At 48.2% G+C, this 9,567-nt stretch overlaps 1 protein-coding gene across 2 annotated transcripts in view; it reads right to left on the reverse strand.

The window, feature by feature from the left end:
• KCNG1 (potassium voltage-gated channel modifier subfamily G member 1) overlaps nt 1-7,212 on the reverse strand; it is a 118,215-nt gene extending 111,003 nt beyond the window's left edge. Inside the window, exon 1 of one of the 2 annotated variants that reach the window (XM_086932455.1) lies at nt 7,129-7,212. The gene's annotated coding sequence lies outside the window, so the exon portion shown is untranslated. The remainder of the gene's footprint in view (nt 1-7,128) is intronic. The other variant, XM_086932456.1, reaches the window with a different exon arrangement.
• Between the last annotated feature and the right edge of the window lie 2,355 nt (nt 7,213-9,567).

The raw sequence follows: 9,567 nt of genomic DNA on the forward strand, positions 1-9,567 counted from the left end.
CAATCATCAGGGTTCAATTTATTTATTTATTGACATTTGTAGAGCGCGGCGAATACCCGTGGGCGTCTCGGCGCTAGTTAAGGGATGGATCAGCAACTGGGTAAAGAAGATATACAAGGCTATTGGTCAAATAACCACGTCTTTAGCTGTTTGCGGAATGTGAACAGGGAGGGACTTGCTCGGATATGTGCAGGAAGGGTGTTCCAGAGTCTAGGGGCGGCAACCAGGAAACGCCTGTCGCCCCAGGTGACTGTTCTAGTGCAAGGCACAGCCAAGAAGTTCTGAATAGAGGAACGAAGAGATCGGGTTGGGACATGATGGAGAAGATTCTGTTTGAGAAAGTGGGGACCTTGATTATTGAGTGACTTGTAAACAATACACAGCGATTTGAATTTGATACGGCTGCGTATCGGGAGCCAATGGAGATCCCTAATGATGTTTGTAACTGGTGCGAACTTGGGGATCCCAGCCAGCATTCGTGCGGCTGCATTTTGGATTGACTGCATCTTATTTGTCACTCGGACTTGGGCATTTAAGAATAGAGCATTACAATAGTCCAAGGAGGACAGGACTAGTGAGCTGACCAGTGTTTTCCCGGCCGTGTTCGGTAGGAAAGGTAGTATTTTCCTAATCATTCTCAATTTCATATGAGCTGAAGCCGCAGTTTTATTCGCATGTGCCATAAAATTGAGGCCAGCATCGAAGATGACGCCTAGATTTCTCACTTTGCTAGCTGGACTCGGCGGGGGACCGAAAGATGGTGGCCACCAGACAGGTGACCAGCCCGGGGAGAGGTGACCGAAGATGACCACTTCAGTTTTTTCTGAATTGAGTTTCAGACAATTCGTGGCCATCCAGTCACCTATTGCCATCATTCCTCTCGTGAATCGATTGGCCACTTCCTCCCCGTCCCCTTTGATAGCCAGTACCAATTGGGTGTCATCGGCGTAGGAGGTCAGGCTCATCCCAAATGCTTTGATGACATTTGCAAGGTCCGACACGTAGATATTAAATAGTGTCGGACTCAGGGATGAGCCTTGAGGGACCCCACACGGCAGAGACACCTTCGATGATTGGTAGGGTCCTAGAGATACTGCTTGTGATCTATTGGCCAGAAACGATACAAGCAGGTCCAGAGCAGTTTTCTGGACCCCCAGTCGTTCGACACGGTCGACTAAGATCTTGTGGTCGACCGTGTCGAAGGCCGCCGAAAGATCCAGCAGTACCAGGAGTGCTGTCCCCCCCTGGTCTCGTATGGCTCTGATGTCATCCGCAGCCTTTAGAAGGGCAGTTTCCGTGCCATGACATTTGCGGAATCCGAACTGGGTGTTATCGAGCAACTGGTGCTGCTCCACAAATTCCGACAGTTGCTGATTCATGGCTTTTTCTATTACCTTAGCCAGGAAAGGAAGACTGGCTATCGGACGATAGTTTTTCAGGTCATCTTTATTCAAATTGGCTTTCTTTAAGAGGGGTTTGACCAACGTATGTTTCAGAGAAGCCGGGAAAATTCCGGAGCTAAACATAGTGTTGCAAACATGAGTTATAGCCGGTATCAACGTGTCCATAACTGGCATAAGAACTTTGAGCGGACACGGGTCTAATGCAGAACCTGATTTGATTCTTGAAATAATACTCCTCGTCTGATCCATAGTGAGCTCGACAAAGCAGGTCAGTGTGTTATCCCGTGAGGTGGAGGACAAGGATAGTGGTGTAGAGTCCGTGTTTAGAGAAAAAGCCTGATAGATGTCGTTAACTTTTTTGAAGAAAAAATCAGATAAGGCGTCGCAAAGATGTTGTGAGGGAGGTGGTGTGAGGTCGTGCGTGCCACCCGACAAGAGTTTAGTGATGTCGAATAATGCCCTCCTCAGGCCTCTGTGTCCCGGTGCAACTGCACCTGTTGCACCAATGGAAGCTACACCCCTGCCTGGTATCTGCCTCACTGTTTTTGCGCACAATAACTCCTGCTAAATGCAGGAGACATCTGTGCACAGACTGAAACATCGATTGGAAGAGAGAAAAATATGCAGGATTGGGGCCAATAATGACCCATTTGTAGTGTTGTGGGACTTTGGCCCACATGCTACCAATAATGGACACAGACTCGGTGTGGTGGGGTACTCGGACGGCCATGAGCATGTATGTGCACCTGGGCCCTTTTATTAGCAGGGTCACGTCCTCGTGAAGCCTGTGATGGATGGGTGTGTCCTCTCCCATGAGGGAGTGGCTGATTAACCACGTGTCTGCTGAGACACTAGAACGTGTCTAGCATGACACTGCACAGTTATTCCCCTTTTTGGCTTCCGATAACCACCGTGAACTTCCGCCCCTCCTGCACTCGCACCTTGGAATCGGCCCCTTAGAGGGGCGGAAACTGTCTCACAAATTGGACGGGTGACTGCTGATGCATCACTGCAGTGCTCAAATGCGTCATTATTAAAGTAGAAGAGACCTGGTCTTACTCTGATGCGTGCGAGCGGTTGGCTCCCTTCGAGTCTCCCTCACTCCTGCTCGCTCTCTTCATATCACTCTTTGCAATCACTATCTCCGCCTTGGTCCCACGCACCATTTCTCTTCTCTCTGCCCCTTTTTTTGAGACTCTCACACTTCCTATTCATTGCGGTCTCTTCGCAGCCCACTTCTGCGTGTCATTTCCCTCCCCTCAACATCGGGAACTTCTGCTTCACTCACTCACATACAGACCCTCCCCTGTAAACGCAGTAGTTTCTTTACCCCTGGGGCTGTCAATCTCTTGACGTCCGTGTACTTCATACTTTTTACAACACAATTGTAATTAGTATCGACAGATATGTCACCATCCCTGCAGAGCGGCCAAGGAGCGTAAGAGCATGAAATCTGAACGCCTTAATGACCCTTTCATAATCACAGTGAGAAAGCCGCTCTGCCGCAGGAGGCGCTGTAACAAGACTCTGGTGCTGCGCGGGAATACAAACCTCCAGCAGCGGCGGTACATCTGTGAAAAGGAGGCATTTGCGGGGCGCTGGGGACACACATATCTTCCCGCAACAAGTACAACGGGTCGAATATCAGACAGAGGTGTGCGAGCGTCACATGTATCACGCTCAAGAAAAGGGCGGGAGCCAGTTTCGGTCCTACAGCGCCGCGGTCTTTCAGACTCCGGCAGCAGCGACAGTAAAGCAGGGACTCTATTCATAACTCGGATTACCGTAAAGGGCGTTGGACTCATTTTCGTGAAAGAGGACAGCGGGAGAATTGTGTTCTAGAAAAATCGATTTTCCACCTGAACGGCCTCTATTTATTTCGAAGGCGTGCTGGATCTCGAAGCTCACTGTATTATATATTCTATGGTCTGGCAACAGGGTGACAGGACCAGGGGCGTGGCGGTCAGTTGTGCAGCAGGTGCAGGGGCACCGGGGCCCGAAGGGGCACATTGAATCCTGACAGTTTCTGCAGTCTACTACAACAGCAGTCGAAGAGGGCACTTTCCTTGCGTGGCGCTTCAGGATAGGGGTCTTGCGCCTGCCACAGACCCACCTTCAGTAATGTGTCGATCAACAAGGGAGAGAAAGAGAGAAACACACGCACCCCAGTGTTAAAAAAACTAGCAACTGCCGTTACTGAACCAAAAAGGTTTGGTGCCCCTGACTTAAAAATCGCACGCGAGCCTGTTGCTTCAGTCTTAGTAAACGCGTAAGATAGCTCAGAAGGTAACGCATTTACTGCAGAGAACTGTAAATTGTAGGCCACACGATTGAAGACTGGTAGCTGATTTTGTTAAATAAACATAATGTATCCATCCATTCATCCACACGAAGTTATGAGTATCACTTAGTTATGGAACACAGCTACCAATTTAAGAATAATAATAACTAAGATACACAACGTAAGGTTTCCTGCCAAATATCTGCATCATGGGGGAAGGGGCGGGTAAATATTAATCAATTGTGCCTAGAAATAAAGAATTTGGGTTTCTAAAATGTGCCCGTCGTATAGTAGCGTACGTTTTATAAAAAAACAACAAACACCCTTCTTCTTGTTAAAGTCCTCCTCCCCATCCTGGGCAATTCTGTGCATCACGTGGACTGGAGAATCACTGGCACAGAGCGGGGTACTTTTACAACTTTGGTGTAAGAATATATGGTGCAAGGTACCACGTGCAATTATCACCATGTATTGTGCACTATTTTTAAATCATACACAATAAAGTTCCTAGTTTAGGGACATGAGGAGTCTGCACAAGCCAGGAAGACAAAGGTGTGTGTGTTTTTTTTTGGGGGGGGGTGACCACTGCCCATGCAGTGGTGCTGCAGAGACTGAAGACTCACTGTACTGTGTCTACGGCGCTCCTCTAGTGAGTGCTGGGACAGGGTCCTATCAGAGGAGCTGCACTTGCTCTACTCTTAAAGGGCCCGGACCCGGTTTATGAGGCTGCAAACACTGCGAGCGCCTGCACTTTCTTCCCCATGGCAACCACTGGCATCTTATCCAGACCCCCGCTGCAGCCGCCAGGACATAACCACCAGTGCTGGAAAGGCACACACGCATGCCGGCATTGTTCTGGTATGCTATTTCATGTTAAGGTTTGTATAGCAACCGTGGCAGCCTGGGACTGCTTCTAAGCGCTGAATATCAGGTCGATTCGTCAGGTGCGCGCCAGAGTGGAGCAGCTGCGGTGTTCTCCTGGGATGAGTGCGTAACGTGCTGAAAATGTGCTATTTTGAAATGCGCAGAGCATTGCAAGCAGGCACACGAGCACAGTACATATAAAGCGAGTCTCTGCGATTCTGGGAGGTTTTTCCTTTCACATCGAATTGAGTGTTTGTCGGGGAAGTGACGTGAGAGGACGGGAACTTGTGAGGGGCACGCATGCACTCTGTGACATTAACTACCTGTACTTTTCCGTTTCAAGCTGGTGTAAGCAAACAACGACCTTTCCCACACCAACCACAGGGGCTCTCAACTTTAGACTAATGAAGCAAGCGCGCGTCTAGATGAGCGCTTGACTTCTAAAAAATGATACATCTTGAAAAAGCAGGAGCATCCACATTAGCCATGAGAAAGAAGCAAGGAAGCATTCTTAAGTGAGCAGGGAGGGGTGTGGGGGAGGGGGGGGGGGAGGACTGCAAAACGGAGACGTGAGCTGACAGACCCAAGACACTTTACTTCCAGATTGGAAACAACACAATAACTTGTCTTACCCCATGTCCATTTGGTGTTTGTGATGAGGCAAACACGCACTGCACTCAATGTGATTGCTCAGTAGGTTAATGCACATTCGTGAACATCTATGGGTAAGCAACCTGCATATCACCGGATCGAGTGCTGACGTAAAAGTGCTCGGCAATAACAACGTCCGCATCATATAAGGCTTTATCATCGATTTCCCTTTATCACAGCCTCCAAAGTCTGCTCACTTGAGTTATAGTTGGACTTCAACTTTTCAAATATAAATTACATAAATATGGATACCAGCAACACATTTCTTCGAGAACTAGAGCCATAGCGAAGGGTTCTTCCAAACTTTGAACATACATAACCTGATACGTCCACAGTATAACCTTAACTTTGGCACTTAGATACCCGTGCCAACCGCGTGGGGTGTGAAATTGGGGGGTTGGGTTAAGAATAAAACAGATCCGATCCTTTTCTTCCACTTGACATTGTTTTAATAAAAAAGTACCTTCGGATATGTAAAAGCAGAAAGGAGACAAAGGGAGCTCAATAATAAGATCATTAATAAAAAATTAAAAGCAAAGCACTTATAAATATAGAACAAGAAAACACAAGTAGACAATCTGTTCTCTTAAGTTGATCAATGACAGGTGGGTGGGTAACGTTGAACACTAAATGAAAATAGAGGGGATTAAAAACACAAGAGGCCGCCTGTGCACCCGTCTCACCCCTCAGTGGGGAGCAGTTAGCTAGTCCTAATCTTGTGTTTCAGGCTGCCCGCGTCTGATGTCTTGGTGCTTCTCCCTATCCTTAAGAAAACCTTTGTGCCATGTGGAACTGGTCAACTGTAGCACACGCTGTTCAGCTCTTGAAAGTTGAAAAAGGAGCGTCTCCCCTGAAACCAACCATGCGTTAAAAGTAACTAATTCCGGATATACCGCCAGTGCACAGTATGCGGCACGCGCTCTCTGCTGTGGAGCTCTCGCCAGATACTGTGAGGAGCAAACTTTAAGTGTGCTCCCATGAGTCACCCCTGGCTTGGCCAGTGCTTACTTTTCTGATTGATTCCTCCAGCTGATCTGCTAAACGCTTTCCGTAGATAGTGCCCAGACTGCTAAATTATAGCGCCATGTAGGAGCGGTCATCCCATTCAAAAAGTATAGCGCCCCGATTCATGGATGTAGCGCCGTGAATTCCAGGACAGTGATCTGTCTGTAGATATGGGGCTTATTTACAAGCCCCTTGCGCCACTTTTGCGTCATTTTTCCCATGTTAAAAATGACGCAAAAGGGGCGCAAGGGGCTTGTAAATAAGCCCCATATTCTTTTACTAATTGAGGGGGAGCTTCATGGTGCACAGACATAGCGCTGCGTACTACATGCAAGTGAACTGGCTGAAAATATAGCACACGCTTAGCTGCCTGCACTAAGAGTAAATTAACTGACTTATATAGAGCACTGTTCTACGTGGCGAAATTAACGCACATATGTGGAGGCCTGCGCTTTTGGATTGAAACAATCGGACGTATGGGGGGCGACTATAGTGCGCACTTAGGGGCAGATTTGCAAGCCCCTTGCGCCACTTTTAACATGGGAAATGTGACGCAAGGGGCTTGTAAATCTGCCCCTTAGCGGGGCCGTTCCATGCGCTGAGCAGCACGTGCCCATATTGCATTGCATTTATTTCATATTCCACTTCCTAGCCCTAGCGAGGCGCCTGGAACGCTGCTGCAAGTTATGGTCATTTGCGGGCTCTCGTGCGCCAATTCTTGGTTAAAAACGCCCATTTCCCGAAACATTAACCGAGTCAGCGCATTTGAAAGGAAAGTTTTCCTCTGCACTTCCGCGCCAAGGGAGACTCACCACAGACAGCCCTGATACCCAGCGCGCCCTGCAAGCACATAGGGTTCTCCTTCTTTCTTTGAGTCCCGGCCCCCTGTGCACAGATAGGTACCCCGGCACGCGCTGCACTTACTTGCTCCGGTGTTCCCCTTCCCGCTCACTTAAGTCACTCCGCGGGCTCTGGGCGCCGCAGCCTGTGCGCGTGCTGCAGATGACTGCAGCTAAGGCGCTGCGTGTGCGCCGCGAGGAGCCAGGGGCGGGGCCAAGGGGAGGCGGAGAGAGAAATCCAGAATTAGGAGGTTGGAAGGGATGGTGAGGAGAGGTAAAGGACGGGGAGACAGGAATATAAAGGCATATAGAGAGAGGAGCAGGCTGGAGAGAGCGTCAGAAGGGAGGGGGTGGTTGTGCCAGGGCTGCAGGAGTGCGTGCTGCTAGTCCTCAGCTGCGGCGAGCCTCCAGCCGCCCCAACGGCTTCTCTGTTTGAAGCCAGTTATACGCTCTTGACTGTCCCGCTACAGCCCCACCCTGACCCTGTCGCCTGTGTTTCATTCTGCCCCTGCCTGCCTGTCCGTGGCGCTCCTTTACGAACTTCGCCTTTGAACTGTTCCATGTGCTGAGAAGGATGTTCCCACATTGTACTGCATTGTATTCGTTTCTAACGAGGCGCTTGAGACGCATGGTCAGAGTGTGGGTCATTTGAGGGCTCTTGTGCGCTAATCCGAGGTTAAAAACGCACATTTCCTGACGCGACCCTATAACACATCAACCGAGCCAGTGCAGTGGAAAGTTATGACTTTCCATGATTCAAGTGCAATCACCACAGCCCTGATGCCCAGCACGCTGCAAGCACAGAGGGCTCTCCTGCTTTCTTTGGGTGCCCGGTGAGTTTCGACCCCTTGTGCGCACACAGGTACCCGCATGCCTGCACTTACTTGCTCTGGTTTTCCTCTTTTGACCTGTCGCCTGCATTTCCTTTTGCCCTATCTGCATCTGCCGTTCTTTTATGAACTTTGCATTTTGAACTTCAATGAGAGTCTACGACTCTCAAAATGTCATTTTGAGAGGTACTGAGACTGAGCTCTCAAGGTGTCTAGTGCGCGCGGTCACACACCTTGTAGCAGAGAGTGGCACGTGTCTGTGGGGTGAGTGCGCTAGGGGATGGCTAGGTTGCCCGAAATGTCACAGCTCTAACATGATACCCGTGATACTCTACGCGGAACACCAAAAGTCTTCCCTTAAAGTCCAGCTGTTTGTACATTACCATTTATGTGGCATTTTTACACAATGTCCGTATTGGATCTTGAAATAATTACTGCTTGATTTAAGTCCTCAATCTTTAACTAGTAGTTAGATATCATTTGCAAGCGGGGATTTAAGTAGGATGAAAAAGTGGGCAAGACATGTTTGCACGGCTACTCATGTGGTTGACATAATCAGTGCTGCAGACCCACTATTAGCATTTGTTTACAGACCCTGAGCACACCCGGTGCACTTTACTAGGGACTTGTTAGTAAATCATATATGCTAATCATGGCAAACCAATCACCAGTACAATTTGCATAGGGCGCATGTGCATTTTAGCACTGGTCAGCAGTAGTAAAGTGCCCAAAGTCCTAAAACCTTCAAAAACTAAATGCAGCACAGAGTCAAAAACAGGAGGCCAGAAGCAAAAACAGAGAAGAAATCATGCCAAAAGACACCAGGTCTAACAGTAGTGGTCTTCGGACCCTTGATCATTCTTGCTCTTCCTTTTGCACCTCTCCCCTAGAGTCTCATTTTCAGACACACGTTTTTTTGCCCCACATCTTTCTGAAAACCTCGTACCTCATACCTCATCTTTTTCGTCTTCAGAACCCTCTTTCCACTGTCTCCTGAATATACATTCTAGCAACTCCTTAACTTCACCAATGCTGTGTACACACCAAATCACTTGTAAGCACTACTCTTTCTTTTACTTTCTCCCTGCCAATATGTCGACAGCTGTGTACCTCCTTCACACACTTTCATACAGTGTCACAAATAGAATTGCCCCCTGAGATCATTAGTCTTTGTGCTCTGCAGGGAGGCCAAGCACTGGATGAGCAAGTATTCTGAACACTTTTCAGACCCGTTGACAAATACTGTGGAAACTTGCACTGCCTTCAGCCTGAACTCCACAACACCCAATTATGCCCTATCATAAACAGCCACCCGCAGTCTGAACTCACAAGATAGCTAGATGCATCTCAAATCACAATATGCACTATATGAGAGTAATATGCTGCTGCACAAAAATAAAACTACAGATATACAACATCCTAGCGAAAAGAAACCCTCTTAATCAGTGCAATATTAGGTAAAACAAGAAGAATGTAATCAGGAACTGCATTACTGCATGGATTCCCTTAACATGTTTTACAGTCATTGTTCAGTACTCGGTCAACATTTTTGCCAGTAAAGTCAAGGACTTGAACATAGGGCCTAATAGGGACACGTTTCAATGTCAGTTTTTAATTACTTATGGGTGGATGACCCAGAGGGACCTGGTCCACTTGAAGCCAGGGCAGCAGTGTCTTTAAGTCAATAGTTCCAA

This window comes from Lissotriton vulgaris, chromosome 7, assembly GCF_964263255.1.
Source record: "Lissotriton vulgaris chromosome 7, aLisVul1.2, whole genome shotgun sequence".
NCBI classification, from domain to species: domain Eukaryota; kingdom Metazoa; phylum Chordata; class Amphibia; order Caudata; family Salamandridae; genus Lissotriton; species Lissotriton vulgaris.